We start from the raw sequence: 21,695 nt of genomic DNA, 5'->3' as shown, positions 1-21,695 counted from the left end.
ACATAGCTATAGAATTAACACAGGCTTGTGATATTTGTCAGGTTATGTCAATCCGGTCACTGGGCAGAACATCCAAACCATCTTCAAAACATTGCTCGTGGATAATATACAGACTTTGTCTTTATTAACTCACCGGATGAGGGCTATACCAGCATTTATTGCCCATCCCTAAATGCCTAGAGGGCAGTTAAGAGTCAAGTGCATTGCTGTGGGTCTGGAACAATGTAGGCCAGACCAGGTAAGGATGGCAGATTCCTTCCCTAAAGGGCATTAGTGAACCAGATGGGCACAGTCGAAAAATGATCATCATTTGACTCCAGATTTTTTTTATTGGATTCAAATTCCAATTTCTGCCATGGCATGATTTGAACTCAGGTCCCCAGAATATTCCTGGGTCTCTGGATTAACAGTCCAACAATAGAGACCTCAACAATAATACCCACTGGGCTAACACCTCCCCTTAGAAAACAAACAAAGCCCCAGATTAATATTTCACCCTGAAAGGCAACACCTCTGACAGTGCAGCAGTATTCTCAGTGCTGCATTATGTTGCGTAAGGTAATGTTCTGAAGGGGTTAAATGTCCAAGTTAAACTGGCTTTACCCATTCTGTTGATGTCACACATCACACATGCTCTAAGTAGAGACTAGAAATTCATCTCGAGCTTTCAGAGGGAACACATATATCTACAACAGTTTCTTTAGGTCTTAGTGGTGATGCATGGCAAAATGCAGGTGTGCTTATTGCAATCATGCAATAAACCCTCTAGTTATTGAAGAACAGAGCCTCTTCTTTCGATACTCTGTGGTAATTTATCCCCTAACGCAGAGCGCTTGATGGGCCCAAGGGCAAAACAGCAACCAAAGAGGATTGGTGGTTGCTGCATGTGGAACTGACTGAAATCATGAGGAGAAGAAATGCAGAAGAAAAGAACGAAGGAAGAAAAATTCAAACAAGTGCATTTGCCACCTCGAGTTTATGAAGACTCAGGTGGTCAGGCAATAGCTGAAATGGAATTGTTGACAGAGATAACAGTAGCTGAGGTAGCAGCAACAAAGGCAAGCCCAGTGTTCCAAAGGCAAAACTTCATTTAGAAACTAGCAAAAAGCACTGAGGTGAAGAATGTGGATTGGAAAACAGAAAAAAAGCCATTCACACTTCGAAAATATAGAAACCTTAGCAAAAGAACCTCTGTGAGGGACAACAGAAGGTTGGTCTAACAGTTTAAAATGGAAATCTCCAAAGGAATTACTTCCTGAAAATTGCTGCAAAAACTAAAAGAAAGGCAAAGGAGTGTAAAATAGAGTTCTCATCTCTTAAAATGAGCACTGTCACCACTGACATTGAGATCAATGAGGCATAGCAGCAAAGAACAGTGAAAGGGCCAGACTGCAAATTTAGAACTAGAACTGCAGAGTCAGGAAGGTCTTAGAATTTATTTAAGGTAAAAATAAGCAAATGTAAACTAATCTAATGAGAGAATCTTATAGAAGTAGAAAAGTCAGGACAAGTAAACAATTTAACAGGGCTGAGACTCAACAATTAAGCCATGATTTTAGCAATAAGATTTAGGAAGACTGCATCCAGAGAGATTTAATTAAGAAAATTGTGTACAAGACAATGTTTAGTGTTTTAGGCTGTGATAAACAGGAAATCATGCATTTTACCTATGAAGAAACAAAAAACATCTTAGCTGCAGAAGGTAAGAGAACTCCAGAAGAAGTACACAGATACTGTATTATTAAGAAATAGATTTGAAAAACTTGAAAGCTATAAATTACTATAGTACAGTCTGTTAGTGCGATTTAAAGCTTTATTGAAAAAATTAATACAGAAATACAAAGTTTAAAAGGTGGACAAATACAGAAAATACTGCATAAGACCATAAAATATCACACCAGAAATAAGCCATTCAGTCCATCAAGTTCATTCTGCCTTCCAATATAATCAGAGTTGATTTGATAATCCTCAATTTCACTTTCCCGCCTTTGTCCCACAACCCGTGATTCCCTTAATGATTAAAAATTTGTCTATCTCAACCTCGAATGCATTTAATATACTGCAACATCACTGCAGTACTGTCCCAGGACTTTACAACAACAGCGAATACGCATTGACTGATATAAGAATACAAGAATAAAACCAACAGCTTCTATGAGACAGTGTCAATGCTACGGAACATTAAAATCGCACACATGTAATCAATAGCTAGCCAGGATTAAAGATTACAAAATCTGCTGAACTATAGGTCACTGTCACAGAATATGCAGAAACAGGACACTGTTTGAGGGCAGAAATAATTCAAAGTCATGTTTACGCAAAGATATCAATGTTGTAACAGTCAAGGAAAATGTGGAGCTGGAAAAGCACAGCAGGTCAGACAGCATCAGAGAAGCACGAAAGTCGACGTTTCTAGTCTGGACCCGTCATCAGGACTTGAAGCATCTGCAGTCCATACTATCTCCTAATGCTCTAACAGTCCCACTTTCAGCAACAATACTTAAAGGAAATCAACGATTCAGGTGATCTGGATTTCACGTAACTTATTAATGTCAGTGGACATTCTGTTAATTTAAAGCTTGACACAGGGGCATGTGTCAATGTCCTTTCACATCAAATTCCATTGAAAGAAGAGGTTACAGCCTACAGATATGCGGCTGAATGTGGTATGAGGAATGGGCCTCAACATTAAATGGATAATATAGACTACATTCAGTGTAATACGCTCAAATTGTGAAGAAGGCATAAGATAATCAAAGTCAAGAAGGCTACCTCTTGAATAGGAGCGTGTGTATGGTTCTACATATTATTTAACACATCAAAACGCAAGGATGACACAGCTATAGAAGTTACTTTGAAATACCCTAAATTGATACTCTACTTTGATACCCTAAATTGTTCAAAGGATTGGACAAATTCAATACTGAAAACAGCATAATGTTCAGTAAAAATATGAAGCCTTTACATCTCTACACTCCCAGGAGGTTTCTGCCCTCCTCATGAATCATGCTCAGGAAGAACTTGAGCAAATATTCAGAAAGGAAGTCATTTTCCTGTTGAGCAGACCAGTCGAGTGATGATTGGTTGAGTTACAGTACCCAAACCCAACTGGGACATTTGAACTGAGACCATTTAACAAAGTTACAGAAATTCATCCACTGTCTACAGTTGGCAAACTTTTAACCAAATTGTCTAAAAATAGAATGTAATCATGACTGCTTAGTCCATTTATCTCTCCTTTTAAGGGGTATTGTTTCAGCACAAGGGCTGCCATTAAGGATTGTCCAGGCCCAGAAATCTCTTGATGTACTTCAAACAATGGCAGAGGTCCCCTGCAGAACAACACTCATCAGCCTTAAAATGAATGATGTGGACTTCTTCGATAAGGTCAAATAACACATTCAGGTTAGCGTGATATGGTGGCCAAGAACCCAATACAAGATCAACCAAATACAACAGGAACAAAAGACGGATTGTAAATGTGTTGCCATTTGTCAGTAATTCATCAAAGTTTGGACAGGCCATGTGGGTTGGCCATGATGACCCATTTTGAGCATCACCAGCATTTCACTAGTATAGATGTCTTTTCAGGGTTTCATGAAAGTTCATGGCAGAAAGGCACCCTAGACAAAATACACCAGTGCACACATGGAAATTACCAATTGTAGAGCCAGACCTTGGTCACTAGCACAGTGCCTAGAAGTTTCAATTGAGATTGAGGATTTCATAGCTAACTGTGAATCTTGGGTTAGTCAGGAACCTGAACAGTGGGAGTCACTGAGCCCCATTACTCTCCACTCCAGACTATGGGAATGAGTGGGCACAGACTTCTTTCTGATGAACTCATTGCTGCCGATGGTTTTACTTGGTGGATAAAAATGAACCACAGCAGAGGCAGTTGTCAAGGTCTTACATGAAATATTTGCTGCACCATGGAATCCCAGATGTAGCCATACAAAATGATGGGCGCAGTTTGTTAACAAGCCTATTTGCAGCCAGTTCAGCATGTAACAAATTCACTCAGATTCCCCGTGGACAAATGGGAAGTCAGGTGTTGGGCTTCAGATGGTTGAATGCCATTTTGAAGAAAAATACTGATCGTTATAGCTTCATACAGCCTTGTTGCTGGTCCACCCAAACCCAGTGTAACTTATCACCATCAACTGGAATAAGTACCCCTGTGTACTACTAAAGACATCGACTGTACAGCTGAGCCCCCAGGTCTACAAAGACCAGTGTTAAAAAGAGTTGTCTTATCAGAGTCGCAGGCTACTCATTATTATAGACATAAGTTGGGCTAAGGGCCACAGATACGGATAAGGGATTTCTACAGAAATGGTACAGTCATCCAGGTGTGAACGGATCATCATTATTTCATAAAAGAAACCAGAAGAACTGTGGATACTGGAAATCTGAAACCAAAACAGAACCTTTTGGAAAATCTTGGCAGGTCTGGCAGCATCTGCACAGAGAAAGAGTTAAAGTTTTGTTCTTGAGAACATCACTTCATACGTTGTCTCCACAGTTGAGGGAGATGTTTGGAGGAGCCTCAGGAACACTCATTCATTGCCGAATAATTATCCACCTTAATTGGGACACATCCAATGAGAAATGTTAGAACAGTAACAGTTCACGGACTCAATCATGGTCAAGCTCCGAATCGAGGTTAACAGTTCTCAAGCAAAAGGCATATAATCTCCCAAGTCCAAGGATGACATGATCTGGAGGAACTGTGAAACATCCAAACTGCTTGCATATGTAAAGTCAGAGATTTGGGGGGGAGGGAGGTAGAGATGGCTGTGATATAACAACTGTTTAATGAGTTACCAATGACGAAGGCAAGAGATGTTAGGGGGCTGCAATGCTAGGGGCTGGGGTGGGGCCAGAAGATCTGGGCTAGGAGCACCATCAAGCCGTGTGGTTTCTGCCCCTGTTCCTTGATGAGACAATGAGCCCACACAACCATGCCTCAGAGGAGGATGCTGCCCACACATACATGTCTGATCCCTGGGTCCCAGCTCAATCAGGCAAGCAGAAAGTCTAAACTTGTCTCTTTGTGTTAACGGTATTACTTGAGGCAAAGCAATTAAGATTGGCTCAAGAGTTACTATGATTGGACAGGCTCGTGTTACATTGTCAGCTGGGATATGACAGATTTTTGCTTGGGGTGATTCAAGAGCGAGAATACCATCAGACAATTCACTTTTCCTTGAAGCAAATCAAGGTTAAATTATATTACATCAAATCAGCAAAGACCTCAAACAGAATCGTATAGTATTGCTTTGAGTATACTGCTAAGTAAGACCAGTTGCAGGCCAGCGTTGAAGGGAAATCTATTGACTTTCAAACTGCACATGTCTCTAATCAGAATGGTGCTTGCCCCAGATGGAAGGGGTGGCCTAGTCATATTGGGCCTGTGGTTTGGTTTGTGCTGACAATAAAACCCTCATTACATTAACCCTTCATTGGTCATATTAACATTCCCACATGAAGATGATATTTAGACTGTAACATCTTGTTTTACTTTCCTCTGAATTGAAGTCTGTACTTACTCTCTCCTCACCCACAGCTACCTCCCCCTCCCCATAAACTCAGCCACCCTCCCCTCCCCCACTCCACCAATTTGAGGGAAGCTGAAAATTATAGATTCCCATTGCTCAGCATTGCTTTGCTTTAAGATTTTTAGTGGTGTTTTATACTAATGACCATTAAAGGGATGGAAATGCCCTCCTAGTCTTCCTGGATTTCAACCAAAATTGTTGTGAAATTACAAGGACAGTGTTCCGGGGCTCAGTGTATATCATCCAGTCTACGTCTCTTTCTTCTCAATCCCAGCCAAATGCTATGGACTTCAGCCAAGTCTTTCGAAGGAAAGAGATATTATAGGTGGCATTAGCACCTAGACTTGTCACCAAATAAAGCACACCTCAATCCCCTTGAGTTGGACTTGAACCCATCAGCCACAAACAACAGATCCCTGTACACTGCCCATCCCTGCCTCTCACTTTCCAACAAAGCCTTTTTCCTCAGAAATTGGAAACTTAGCTTAATAGGATCATGCTACACCATAGAAAGAGGTCAATTATCCCACTACTCCTCTGCTGGCCAAGTTCCAATGCCACTGCCCTTTGTTGTGCAAATGTTTCTTTCTCAAGCATATATCCAGTTCCCTCTCAGACGTTACATTGGGCCTGGTTCCGCTAGTCTTTTCAATTGTCTGTTCTAGATCTCAACTCACTTTGTTAAAAATAATTCTCCTTTCTACCCTCTGGTCATCTTGATCTTCCCTACCCTCTCACAATGGAAACTGGTGCTCAGAATCCAAATATCAAAACCCTGGACAACACTCATTAAATCTTCCATTAAACCATTCAGTTCCAAGGGGAACAGTCAACCTTCATCTTTGTACATAATCTCATTTCTGGTACCATTAAAGTATGTCTAATTTGCCACATCAGTAAGAAACTGGTAAAGATGTTGGCAATGTTTGTCTGCTTCTCACACACTTTAGCTTCTTTTTTTAAACATTCATGGGTCACAGTGCACCACTGGCTCGACAACATTTATTGCTGGACCATTTCAGAGGGCAGTTGAGAATCAACCACATTGATGTGGGTCTGGAGTCCCATGTCGGCCAGACCAATTGAGAAATAGCAAATAACCTCCCTGAAGGACAATAGTGAACCAGATGGGGTTTGCTGACAACCAGCAATGGTTTCACAGTCATCATCAGACTCTTAATTCCAGATTATTCTTTCATTTATTGAATTCAAAATCTGTCATGACAGGATTTGAATCCAGGTCCCCAGAGCATTAGCTGAGTATCTGGATTAAGACTGAAGCGATTATACCATTAGGCCATTGTCTCCTCTTCTGCCAACATCATAAGTCACTGATCAGGCCTCTGCTTGCGCTCATTTCTGGTCACTGCATTTTGGGAAGGATGCTAAGGCCATTGAAAGGTTGAAGTGCTATTTGTTAGAATAATGGCAAGGGTTCTTGAATGGGAAAACTTTGTGCCTCTTTGGAAGAGCACAGTTAGGATCTCATGTGTAGTGGAACTTTGGATTGTTTTGTCAAGGGGGCAGTGGGACAGAACAGAAAGTGAACACCCATCTTGCTCCTGCTCCCCTCCCACCCACTGTTTGTCTGACCAAGTATTGGAGAGACCCAATGAACAGCCAGAGGTGACATGTGATGGAAGGCAGTACTCCTCGCCCAATCCAGAGTCCACACCAGGATGTCATGTGGATAGCAGGGTGAAGCTGTGAATAGACAGACGGTCATGGCTACAAGCTCATGGTGTCTGAATCTGTTTTGATTTCAGGGCACAAAAAAGTCAACACGCATACAGGTACTGCCACCTTCACCGATCACACACCGTCCAAATGTTTGAACCTTTACTTCTGCCAGTGTGCCACCTCATTTAATCATGCATGGTATGTGGCCATCCCTGGCTAGGCTAACATTTATTACCCACCCCAGTAGCTCAAGGGACAGCTAAGCGTGACCCACATTGACACGGGTCTGGAATCACAAGTAGGACAGATTAGGTAAGGATGGCAGATTTCCTTCCCTAAAGTATATGAGTGAACCAAATGGGACTTTCTACAACAATTGACAGTGGTCATAGTCACGATTAAGAATTGAATTCAAATTTCATTATCTGCCTTGGTGGGATTTGAACTCATGTCCAAGAGAACTGGCCTGGGGTATTGGATGGGTAGTCCAGTGATATTACTGCTACTCTATCATCTCCCCTTTGTAGCTACTATAAAGCACTCACAAACCTCTTTGATATCCATAGAATAGAGCAAGCTGTGAATAACTGCATACAGTGATGAATTAACTCTACTGTTTCTTTATTGGTCATGTCAAAATGACCTTCCGGCTCTTGAGCCTGCAGTTTCAGAGACTGGCACATTGGCACTGTCTTGCGCACCAGAGTCACTGTGTTCATGCATGTGAGGGTGACGATATCCAACCAATACGTGGCTCTAAAATCCTCTGATCCTCCATGATAATACACACCCTATCATTCTACCCACAACTAAGGCAATTGTACCAGACATTGGGAGAAGCCCCAAGTTACAAATAAACAAATGAAAAAGTACAGCGCAGGAACCAGTCCTTTGGCCCTCCAAACCTGTGCTAACTATTGTGCCCTAATTAATCTAAAAACAAACCTGCCATTTTTTGACCCGTATCCCTCTATTCCTTCCCTATTCATGTACCCATCTAGTTGCCTCTTAAATGTCTTCAATGTGCCCGCTTCCACCACCTGGTAGTGCATTCCAGGCTGCCACCACACTCTGCTTGAAAAAATTCCTTCACACACCTCCACTATTTCTCCCTCTGACCTTGAACCTGTGCCCCCTTGTAACTGAAACTTCAACCCTGGGAAAAAATCTCTGACTATCCTTCCTATCTGTGCCTTTCATAATTTTGTCGACGTCTATCAGGTCTCCTCTCAGTCGCCATCTTTCCAGTGAGAACAATCCTAGTCTTTTTAACCTTGCCTCATAGTCAATGCCCCCTGTGCCCTTACTACCAGCCTACATATGAGGCAAGTCCGGAATCTCCCAGCTGAACATCATCAGCCTTCTGAAACAAGGGCTGCCTGGAGTTTAGTCCAAGCTGGAATTACATTGCAGTTTCAACAGAGAATTTCCTCATGATTTTTCCCACAGGGCTCTGGAATCATCCAAAGTTAGTGAAAACTTGTGCTGCAGCTTTCATGAACTTTCATGAACTATTAAATAGGCTTCCAATGTGTCTGTTCTGTGAGTTAAACAGCGTCAGAATTGCTTGGACGCCATAAACAGCAACAGTTAAAATTTATATTGAAACTCTGGTGCCAACAGGTGATCATCCATTCAGCAGATACTCAGGAACAGTTGCTGCTTTTGTCATATTGCCAAGTTACAGTGTAACGTAAGCTGCAGAAAGGGTTGCCATTTCCCCCAACATCCTTGTGTTGTGGGATGAGGGGATTTCAGAAGTTAACTCCAGAGGGGCTTTACTTTCAACAATAAATCACGTTCAGATGGTCACTTGAATGCAGAAAAACATCAGAAGGCATTTTGCAGACATAGCAATTTTTATAAAAAATGCCAAAAGACAGCGATGTTGTCAAGGGTGATCAAAGCCTTGGTTTCCTAAAGGAGTCAGTAGGAGAGTTTAAGCATGGAATTACAGAGTTTTGACAAGAGACACAGTCGCCAACAGTGACGCCAAGGATCAGCAAACTTATAGGACCCACAGCTGGGGCTGGGAGGGTTGTGGAGGTCAAAATGGGCCAGAGTTATGGGGCTGGGGGCGATTCTAGAGATAAGGAGGGACAGAATTGAACACAAGGATAAGAATTTTAAAAACAAAGGAATTTGGTGGGCCAGGGATGAAGAGTGACAGATTCGCTAAGCAAAGGTTCAAGAGTTTTTGAGCATCCATCACAGCATTGTATGGTTTATTTTTGGTAGGAATGGTGTGCAGTGATATTGAAAGTAGCATGAGACTGGGAAAAGCCAAGAGATTGGCACTAGATAGCAGAGTCCAACCAGATGATACAGCCAGTACTGGCACTCTGGGCCAAATGGCCTCCTTCTGCACTATAAAATCTCTACAGTGTGGAAGCAGCCATTTGGCCCATTAACCAACACCCCTATTCCTATGACACTGCATTCCCCATGGCTAATCCACCTAGCCTGCACATCACTGCAATTCAGCATGGCCCATCCATCTAACTTTTGCATCTTCCCACTGTAGGAGGAAACTGGAGAACCCAGAGGAAACTCACACAGACACAGGGAGAATGTGGAAACTCCATACACACAGTCACCCGAGGGTGCAATCGAATCCAGGACCGCGAAGCTGTGAGGCAGCAGTGCTACCCACTGAGCACTGTGCTGTTCCTAATGATTCTGTGATTGTTGGGTCTATTTCTCCCCAGAATCTAAACTATAACCAGATAACATATTTGTCTCTGTGATAGGACGACAGCTCTCAAATACGATCATCAGAGTGAAAAGTTGATCCATTTAAGTCAAGCTGTTGGGTCTCAGAGCATGTTCATTGCTTTCATATCATAATGCAGAGATAAGTTGCCTTGCTGGTGGACACATTTTAAAACTCAGGGTGTGGGTGCGTGGCAGCAGCAGCTTGGGGCAAGAGTGGGAATAGCGGCCCAGTGTGGAGCGTAGCGGCAGCCAGCAGTCAGACCACGTGGAGTCCCCCTGTGCTGGTGTGCCTTTGGAAAAAGACTGTGATGTTTGTCTTTTAAACTTTGCTTCTTGTTTTTTCTGACTTATGGTCACACTGTGTATAGTCGTAATGTAACTGTTTTCCTCAATTCTCTATTCCGTAACTAAGGATTACATCCAGGTATCTTTGTATCTAAGATGGCACTGTAAGTGGCAACTTACAGACTTTTAACTGTACTCATTTTGGTACACGTGACAATAAAGCCAATTCAATTCAATTCATGTGGCGTAGGTTAGAGGAGATGAATGGTCTTCTGGTTACAATTTGCATGTTCACATAAAGCAGATCGAAGAAGTACAGATCTGAAAATCCAAGAGACTCCAGTCCACATTAGAAAGGGCTCCTCTACAATTGTCTCTGGGTTTCCACCACCTCACTGACATATTGGACCGTATGAGTCAAATCTTCTTGGGTTAACAGAGTAATTGTTGTTCCTGAATCCGAGAAAGAATTTACAACAGACCCCAACTCACAGCAATCTGTTATTTCCAAATCCAATCACCAACCACTGACTTTTTCTAACCAAGATTCCTTGTTGGCATTAGTTTTAGAAACTTTTTTTTTGCAACTCAACCTCATTTAAATGGAAAAAAATCCTTCATAAGCCAGCTCTTAACTGGAGACAGAAACTGTTGGTGGTAGTTACTCACTGAATGAAATATTTCACTGCAGCCAGATGGTTTCTATTTTTGTTTATCATCTCATGAAAGCAGTCTCTGCACAGAAGAGATTTAGCTTTTTAATAAGAAACAAATTTTCCCATGAAATGAGATTCATCAAAGTCATCCGCAAATAGGAAAGAGGCTTCGTTGGATTGGAAGGCTCACTACACGATCTCCCTACGTTCTTTCTTATGAATTGCTCTTTGGTTGCCTTCTCTAACATTGGCTCCCCATCCGAAAATGCGTTACTTTTCAAAAAACTTAGCCTTGTGTCCAAATCTTTCCAAGGTCTCGCACCTGTCAACCTCCGTAGCATCTTCCAGAGCCACACTCTTCTGAGAAATTCTGACCTCCTTGATTTTCATTGCCTCACCATGTCTTCAGACACCCAGGCTCTGAGCTCTGGAATTCTCTCTTTGCCTCTCAATTGAACTCCAGTGATCCAACAATCTTTAACATCCAACATTTATTCAAGACACTTCTTTTTAAAAATCCTTAATGCATTGCTATCCATAGATGTTGCAGAGAATGGAGCAGTTTTCTATAACAGGCTACTGAACTACTCATTGCCTTTAATCAAACCCATCTATTTAGTTCCTTGTGTAATAGTTAAAGATTCATTTTGGAAAACGAACTGGCTTTGCTTTGGGAACATTTCTGTTTTACAGGTTACTCAATTGCTGTGCATTGTCTATGATTCGAATCCATGGGGAGCGTTCCCTCCTTACTCATATTTTATATCCTAATAAATCATCACCTGCCTCCTCAACAGATGTATAGAGAAGCTGCCCAGTGTACTTTATTTTCTTCTTAGGCAGTCACGCAGGACAGACTGTGACTTGCCTCCATTCGGTTTGATGAGTTCAGAGTCAGCTCATACATCCACGGCTTGACATACAATCTCTGCCATGTGCATGTGTGTGTGGGAAGGGGTGGAGGTGGAGGTGAGGGTGCAGGTCCATTTAAGGGGTTGGGTAGATGAATTGTTTGGGAGTTTTCGCCCTTGCTCTGATAGCTCAACTTCACCTCTGCACTTTCCTGACAAGAGATCCCCATGGGCTCAGTCCCTAGTTGGAGGAGCCCCCCTCCATTGGAATCATAGAAGTTTCACAGTGTGGAAAGAGGCCAGTCAGCCCGTCGAGTCTAAACTGGCCCTCCGAAAAGCATCACACCCAGGCCCAGAACATGCCCCCACCCTGTTCCTGTAGCATGGCATTTTCCTTGGCTAATTCACCTAGCCTGCATATCTCTGGGGCAATTTAGCACTGCCAATCCACCTAACCTGCACATCTTTGGCTTGGCAACAGACCTGGGGTTCCTATGAGTTGACATGAGCTGATTGACCTCCTCAGGGAGGCTTCGGGGCATCTCTGCAGTGTATTCATCACCTTCCCGGGAGATGCCTGTCTGAGTAGAGCGGTTGCTTAGGGGTTCTGGTGTCAGGTCAATAAACAACACAGTTTAGTGCGGCACAGTGGCTCAGTGGTTAGCAGTGCTGCCTCACAGCACCAGGTTTGATTCCACGCTTGGGCGACTGTCTGTGTGAAGTTTGCACGTTCTCCCCAGGTCTGCATGGGTTTCCTCTGGGTGCTCCGGTTTCCTCCCACAGTCCAAAGATGTGCAGGCTAGGTGGATTGGCCATGCTAAATTACCCGTAGTATTCAGGGGCATATAGATTAGGTGGGTTATAGTGGAATGGGTCTGGTTGGGATGCTCCAAGGTTCAGTGTGGACTTGTTGGGCAAAAGGGCCTGTTTCCACACTGAAGAAACTCTATGATTCTATGAACAACACATCCCACCTAGTGGAGCAGAGTGATTAGCTTGGTACTGGGTAACTTGGCTTGGGACAGTATGGTGCTGTTGGACCACTTTTCTTGTTAGCAGATTTGGAGGATCTGACGTGGGTATTGGGGGTAGTACTTGTCTGCTGTAAGTTATCCAGCTTCTCAAAGGCACTCAAATGTGTGGTAATGCCTACTGCCTCGTAAAGTAGGACTTACATCTTAGTTTTGACAGCTTGGTTCTCAGATACTGAGCTGGCAGTTTCTTGAGGTGATTAAATAGGTTGATGCTGGATATGTGGCAAACTTACTAAAGGTTGCGGGGGTGGGGGGAGAGTGTGGTGGGGGGCAGGTTTTCAGAAGTGGGTGTCAGAGTGGGATTGTAGGCTTTTCACACACTCCCACCCAATGCTTGCACTCGGCCTTCACCTGGCAGATGCTCAAACTGGTGGCCCCCTTCGTGAATGCTTCTCGTCCAAAGAGATTCGCATGAATTGACAGGGACATTGCATTCTGTTCAGGGAGACTTTCAGGCCATCCTTGAAGTGTTTTCTCTGCCCCTCCTGCTAATCACTCGCCATGCCAATGTTCAGAGTTGTTTAGGGAGTCATGTGTTGGGCCTGAGGACAATGTGGCCCATCCAACCACAGCTGACCTACAGTGCCTGGATGTTGCAGATGTTGTTTCAAGACAGAATACTGGCATTAGAATATCTATTCTGCCAATGGATTTGCTGGATTTTGTAACATAAACTGTTAAACCAGCCAAGTCGCTGTTGCCATAGCCAATGGTGGCAAAGCTGACCTCAGTGAGTCAACAGTTGACCTCACTTGCTGCAGAAATTGACAGTGGAACATTTTATTCACAAAATACTTTAAAGAAAGATGTGCATTTCTGGAGCACCTTTTACAATCTTGGGTCATCCCAATGTACTTCACAGCCAATGAAGTATATTAGAAATTATAGATATTGTTGTAAAAAAGGAAACACAACAATCATAGAATCCTGGAGCATGGAAACAAACCCTTCAATCCAAATCATCTGCACTGACCAGATACCTTAAACTGATCTGGTCCAATTTCCAGTCCCATTCATGTACCCGTCCAGATGCCTTTTAAATGTGGTAATATTACTCACCTCCTCTGGCAGCTCATTCCATACATGCACCACCCACTGCATGAAAAAGTTGCCCCCTTAGGTCCCTTTTAAATCTTTTCTCTCTCACCTTAAACCTATGCCCTCTAGTTCCAGATTCCCCCATCCTGTGAAAAAGACCTTGGCTATTCACCCTATCCATGGCCCTCATGATTTTATGAATCTCTATAAGGTCACCCCTCAGCCTCTGAAGCTCCAGGGAAAATAGTCCCAGTCTACATAGCTTCTCTATATAGCTCAAGCCCTTCAATCCCGGCAACATCTTTTGCAAATCTTTCCCGCACCCTTTTAAGTTTCACAACATTTTGCCTATAGCAGGGCGACCACAATTGAATGCAGTATTCTAAAAATGGCCTCACCAATGTCCTCTACAGCCACAACATGACATCCTAACTTCTTTACTCAATGCACTGACCAATGAAGGCAAGCGTGCCAAACACCTTCTTTACCGCCCTGTCTACCTGTAATTCCACTTTCAAGGATCTATTTTTGCATTCAGCAAGCCCCACAGTGATGTGATGATACTAGATCTTCTGTTTCATGTGATGCTGGTTAAGGGATAAATATTGAATAAGATGTTAAGGAGCACACCTCTTTCTTTCCCAAAGTGGAATGCCTTATGCCCAGCTGAGTGGGAGTTGGGCAAAAAGTGCAGAGTCTTCTCTGGCCAGTGATAACTGTTGCCTGTCTCCAAGTTTAGGTCCTCTGGCAGTTCTTGCTTTATGCAAGTTCTCACCAAGCTACACACAGCAGAGAATTTGTACATCTACAACACTTTAAAAGACCCAAAGATATCCTAAAATGCTTCCCAGCCAAAGCACTTCTGTAGTACAATCACAGCTGCAGTGTAGGAAATGCAGCATTCAATCTTCACCCAGCAAACAGACTGGGGAAATTGGTGATGTGGTGGTAATGTTATTGAACTCATTATCCACGAGCTGTAGGATATTACACTGGAGGCACGGGTTCAAATCCCACCCCAGGAAATCATAAAATCTACAATTCAGCTAATAAATCTACAGTGTTAAGTCAGCCTTCGTAAGCCATCGACATTTGTTGTCAAAAGTCTACCTTTTTCACCAATACCCATTAGGGAAGGCAATCTGCACATGACTCCAGGCCCACAGTAATGAGGTTGAGCAAGCTACTTTTGTTCAAAATGAATTAAGGGTAAACAATAAAGAGCATAGGATCAGGAGTAGGCCATTTGGCCTATTGAGAACTGCTCCGCTATTAAACATGATTGTGACTGATCTCCATCTTAATGCCACACTTTAGATGTCTCCCCAATCCCCTTTGATACTTTTAGTCTCTGGAAATCAATCTATTTCATTCTTAAAACATATAATAACTGTTAATTCAGCCAGTGATAACCATATCCCATAAGAAAGATATGTGACCATGTCCCTTGCTTTAAGTGGCAAGGCAAAACTAGCGTAGAGGACCTGTTCAGGGATTATCAAGCACTAGGAAAGAAATTGAAGTACAGGTCCTCAACGGTCATAATCTCCGGATTACTGCCCGAGCCATGTGCCAATTGGCATAGGGATAAGAAAGTTAGGGAAGTAAACACGTGGCTAAGGGATTGGTGTGGGAAAGAGGGATTCCATTTCATGGGACATTGGCATCAGTTTTGGAACCGGGGGGTGTTGGTGGGATCTGTACCGTTGGGACGGTCTCCACCTGAACCGATCTGGAACCAGTGTTCTAGCGAAAAGGATAAATGGGGTGGTCAGTAGGACTTTAAACTTCTGAGTCAGTGGGGAGGGAAAGCAAAAGCGACGGGGAGTATGGAGTTGAATGGAAAGATAAGCAGCAGGATAGCATGTATACAGGTGGGTTTAAGCTCAATGAAGACTAGGAATGTAGCAAAAAGGAAAGATAAGTTAGGACATCTTATGATTTCCAACATCTCTAATAATGATAAGAAAGTTAGCATTAAGGCACTTTACCTAAATGCTCGTAGTGTTCGTAACAAAGTTGATGAATTAATGGCACAAATCATCTTGATTGATTATGATGTGGTAGGCATCACAGAGACATGGCTGCAGGGGGTTCAGGACCAGCAGTTAAACATCCAAGGATTTACAACTTAGCGAAAAGACAGGGAGGTGGGCAGAGGGGGCGGGGTTGCCCTGTTAGTTAAGAATGAAATTAAATCTATGGCACTGAATGACATAGGGTCAGATGATGTGGAGTCTGTGTGGGTGGAGTTGAGGAATCACAAAGGCAAAAAAAAAACTATACTGGGAGTTATGTACAGACCTCCTAACAGTTGTCAGGACCAGGGACGCAAGATGCACCGGGAAATAGATAGGGCATGTCAGAAAGGCAAGGTCACAGTGATCATGGGAGACTTCAAATGCAGGTAGAGTGGGTGAATAATGTTGCCGGTGCATCCAAAGAAAGGGAATTCATGGAATGCTTCCAGGATGGCTTTTTGGAACAGCTTGTGATCGAGCCCACAAGGGAGCAGGCTATTCTGGGCTTAGTGCTATGTAATGAGCCAGACTTTATAAAAGATCTTAAAGTAAAGGAACACTTAAGAGGCAGCGATCATAATATGGTAGAGTTCAGCCTGCAATTTGAAAGAGAGAAGGCAAAATCAGATGTAATAGTGTTACAGTTAATAAAGGGAATTACAGGGGCATGAGAGAGGAACTGACGAAAAGCGACTGGAGGCAGAGCCTAGCGGGGAAGACAGTAGTGCAACAATGGCAGGAGTTTCTGTGTGTAACTGGGGACATAGTACAGAGGTTCATACCAAAGAAAAGAAAGATTATCCGGGGGTGGGGGGAGGGTTAGACAGCCATGGCTGACAAAGGACGTCAGGACATGTATCAAAGAAAAAGAGACAGCCTATAAAGTGGCCAAGAACACTGGGAAATCAGAAGATTGTGATGGTTACAAAAACAAACAAAAGATAACAAAGAGAAAAATAAGGAAGGAGAGGATTGAATATGAAGGTAGTCTGGCCAGTAATATTAAAAATGATAGTAGAAGTTTCTTTCAATACATAAGAAACAAACGCAGGTAAAGGTAAAGGTAAAAGTAGACATTGGGCCGCTCCAAATTGATGCTGGGAGGCTAGTGATGGGAGATAAGGAAATAACTGAAGAGCTTAATAAGTACTTTGCGTCAGTCTTCACAGTGGAAGATATGAGTAGTATCCCAACAATTAAGGAGAGTCAGGGGGCAGAGTTGAGTATGGTAGGCATTACAAAAGAGAAAGTGCAAGAAAAGGTAAAAAGTCTAAAAATTGATAAATCTCCTGGCCCTGATGGGCTACATCCTCGAGTTCTGAGGGACGTGGCTGAGGAAATAGTGGAAGCGTTGGTTGTGATCTTTCAAAAGTCACTGGAGTCAGGGAAAGTCCCAGATGATTGGAAAATCATTGTTGTAACCCCCTTGTTTAAGAAAGGATCAAGACAGAAGATGGAAAATTATAGGCCGATTAGCCTAACCTTGGTTGTTGGTAAAATTCTAGAATCCATCGTTAAGGATGAGATTTCTAAATTCTTGGAAGTGCAGGGTCGGATTAGAACAAGTCAGCATGGATTTAGTAAGGGGAGGTCGTGCCTGACAAACCTGTTAGAATTCTTTGAAGAGGTAACAATTAGGTTAAACCAGGGAAACCTGGTGGATGTTATCTATCTAGACTTCCAAAAGGCCTTTGATAAGGTGCCTCACGGGAAGCTGCTGAGTAAGGTGAGGGCCCACGGTGTTCGAGGTAAGCTACTGGCAATGGATTGAGGATTGGCTGTCTGACAGAAGGCAGAGTGTTGGGATAAAAGGCTCTTTTTCGGAATGGCAACCAGTGACAAGTGGTGTCCCGCAGGGTTCAGTGTTGGGGCCGCAGCTGTTCACTTTATACATTGATGATGGGGGCATTCTGGCAATGTTTGTCGATGATACCAAATTAGGTGGACAGGCAGGTAGCACTGAGGAGGTGGGGAGGCTGCAGAAAGATTTGGACAGTTTAAGAGGGTGATCCAGGAAATGGCTGATGAAATTCAACGTGAGCAAATACGAGATTTGGCACTTTAGAAAAAAGAATTCAGGCATGGACTGTTTTCTAAATGGTGAGAAAATTCATAAAGCCGAAGGACAAAGGGATCTGGGAGTGCTAGTCCAGGATTCTCTAAAGGTTAACTTGCAGGTTGAGTCTGTGATTAAGAAAGCGAATGTTGTCACTTATCTCGAGGGTTGGAATATAAAAGCAGCAATGTGCTTTTGAGACTTTATAAAGCACTAGTTAGGCCCCATTTAGAGTACTGTATCCAATTTTGCACCCCACGCCTTAGGAAGGACATAGCGACACTGGAGCGTGTCCAGTGGAGATTCACATGGATGATCCCTGGAATGGTAGGCCTAACATATGATGAACGGCTGATGATCCTGGGAGTGTATTCATTAGAGTTTAGAAGGTTGAGGGGCGATCTAATAGAAACATACAAGATGACTTAGAAAGGATGAATGCTGGGAGTTTGTTTCCATTAGGCGGGGAGACTAGGACCCGTGGGCACAGCCTTAGAATTAGAGGAGCTAAATTTAAAACGGAAATGAGGAGACATTTCTTTAGCCAGACAGTGGTGGGACTGTGGAATTCATTGCCACGGAGCGCAGTGGAGGCCGGGACGTTAAATGACTTCAAGGCAGAGGTTGATCATTTCTTGACTTCGCAAGGAATTAAGGGCAATGGGGAGCGTGCAGGTAAGTGGAGTTGAAATGCCCATCAGCCATGATTAAATAGCGCAGTGGACTCGATAGGCCAAATGGCCTTACTTCCACTCCTATGTCTTATGGTCTTAAGTGTGGTGGATTAAGGCATAAATGTTGGGCCAGGAAACCAGGGAGAATTCCCCATCTCTTTGTGGAGGTAGCGCCATTGATCTTTTACAGTTACACAATGAGACAGGGGCACAGGTGTGTCTCAGTTTAATGTGCCACTGGAAGGACAGCAACTGTGTCGGTGCAGCACTTCCTTCGAATGCTGAAGTATCAGTGTAGATGATCCATTCAAGCCTGGAGTAGTGCTCATATATCTATTGTCAGTTTGACTCAGATGAGGACCCTGTCAACTGAGTAAAGGCTAACCACAGTATTGCCTTGTAGGATTCTTAGGAATTCAACTGGAATTCCAGCTAGGAGCACAGACTCTGGCTGAACAGGTACAGGTGTCCTTCCCAATTCTGGTTGTCATGTCAGCTTTATTCTGCCAATCTGACCGAAATAAAAACCCTCCACAGAAATGGCTGCCCAACTGCGGCTAAGATTATCTGTGGTGTCAAATGATCAGGGTTGCTCTACAGTGCAGGTTGCCAGGAAACCTGATGGGAATCTAGAAATGGGGGTCAGCAGGTCCTTCACCTGTGGGCATAGATGGGCTGAATGGGCCTCAAATGTTGGAATTAGGATCAAGGTCAGGCAGTCCATTGGAGGTATTCTCTAAAGGCGGGGGGGGGGGGGGGGGGGTTGCGTTCAACACATCTTCACCTCTCTCTCCCCATCATACAACACTTCCATCCTCATAGTGACGACTCAAGATCACATTTAATTGCTTTCAGCAAACATTCCAAACCATAGTGATCCATTGTTTCCAATTCTTGGGTCAAAAACCATGGCCAGTGTTATATGGTCTGAATGTTCCCTATATGTTCATATATATCATGAACACTTGGTTTTTATTGAGACAAATATCTTGAAGTTTATTAACAACACAGACCATCTACTCTTTTATAAGTACGCAGACTTATACATTGATTGGGTTCTATGCTGACTGACATTTTAGACACACTGTTCAATTGTAACTGCACATATGGTTGATGGACTACTGATAGACTGACAGACAGATAGTCGGGCTGACAAACTGGCTGAAAGTACTTTGCTTTCCTGGGGTTTGGATAATCGCACAATAGGGAGGAAGTATAAAATTGTCAAGATGTCAGGAAATATTCCAAAATCCAATCTAGTAAAATGGAATTCACCTTGGGGCTGTCAGGCTGTACTTCAAAAAATATGCACGCTACCCTACTAACCGAAGTGGGTTTTCGTAATGCCGCCAAGGAGAAACTGTTTCCACAAGCTCAAGGGTCAGTAACCAGGGGAGACAGGTTTAAGTGCAACTGGGAAAAGAATTATCAATGAGGGATTGGGGAGTTTTTTTAAAACTCAGTAAGATATAATATGGAATGTCCTGCTTGAAAAGTTTGTGGACGCAGATTAAATCACAACTTTTAAAACGGAATTTGATAACTAGAACATAGAATAGTACAGAACAGGAACGGGCCCTTCAACCACCACATCTGTGCCAACCATGATGCCATTCTAAACTAATTCCATCTGCATTATATGGTCCATAACCTTTATTCCCAGCCTGTTCTTGTGTCTATCTAAATGCCTCTTAAATATAGCTATCATCTCTGCTTGTACCACCTCTCCTGGCAGTGTGGTCCAGGCAACTACCACCCTCTATGTAAAAAACTTTGCTCACACATTTTCTTTAAACTTTCCATCTTCACTGTAAACATACACACCCTACTATTTGACATTTCCACCCTGGGAAAAAGACTCCAGCCATTCACCCTGTCTATGCCTCTCATAATTTTATTTACTTGTGTCAGGTCGCTCCCACTACCCCCCCAACCCCCTTAGCTTCTGATGCTCAAGTGAAAACAATCCAAGTTTTATTAGCTCCTTATAGCTAATCCAAGCGACACCTTGGTAAAACTCTTTTGCACCCTCTCCCAAACCTCCACAATCCTTTCTATAGCATGGCAACCAGAACAATACACAATAATTGAAGTGTGGCCCAACTGAAGTTATAGACATGCAACATGATTTGCCAATTTTTATACTCAATGTCCTGACTGTTGAAGGCAAGCATGCCGTTTGCCTTATCACCTTTTAATGCTACTTTCAGGGAGCTACGGACTTGCATCCCAAGATCCCTCACATTACAATGCTCCTAAGGGTCTTGTCATTTACTGTATATTTTCCTCTTGCATTTGACCTCCCAAAATGCATCATTTCACATTTGCTCAGATTAAACTCCATCCACCATTTCTCTGCCCAACTTTCCAACTGATCAAAACCATAGATCATAGAATCCCTGCAGTGTGGAAGCAGGCCCTTTGGCCCAACAAATCCCACCGACCCTCACAGCATCCTATCCAGACCCATCTCCCTACAAACCACCTAATCTACACATGCCTGAACACTACTTCATGGCCAATCCACCTAATCTGCACATCTTTGGACTCTGGGAGGAAACTGGAGGACCCGGAGGAAACCCATGCATACAGAAGGAGAATGTGCAAACCACACAGACAGTTGCCTGAGGGTGGAATCAAACCCAGGTTCCTGGCGCTGTGAAGCAGCAGTGCTAACCACTGAGCCACCATGCCGCCCACCTGCAGTATCCTTTGATAACTTTCCTCACTATTCACATCTCCACCAACTTCTATGTCATCTGCAAACTTACTAATCAGACCGCCTACATTTTCATCCAAATCATTCACATATATTACAAACAACCGGGGTTCCAGCAATAATCCTTGTGGAATGCCACTGCTCACAGACCTCCAGTCAGAAAAACACCCCTTCCAACTGCTCTCTGTCTTCCATGGCCAAGCTAATTTTGAATCAAATTTATCAACTCATGTCTGTCCCATGTGACTTAATCTTCTGGACCAGCCTACCATGAAGCACCTTGTCAAATACTTAAATAAAGTCTGTGTAGACAACATCCACTGCTTTACTTTCATCAATCATCTTTGTCACTTCCTCAAAAAACTCAGTCAAATTTGTGAGTCAAGATCTCACCTCATGCAAAGC

This window comes from Stegostoma tigrinum, chromosome 7, assembly GCF_030684315.1.
Source record: "Stegostoma tigrinum isolate sSteTig4 chromosome 7, sSteTig4.hap1, whole genome shotgun sequence".
NCBI classification, from domain to species: domain Eukaryota; kingdom Metazoa; phylum Chordata; class Chondrichthyes; order Orectolobiformes; family Stegostomatidae; genus Stegostoma; species Stegostoma tigrinum.
Note: the sequence above shows the minus strand (reverse complement) of the source record.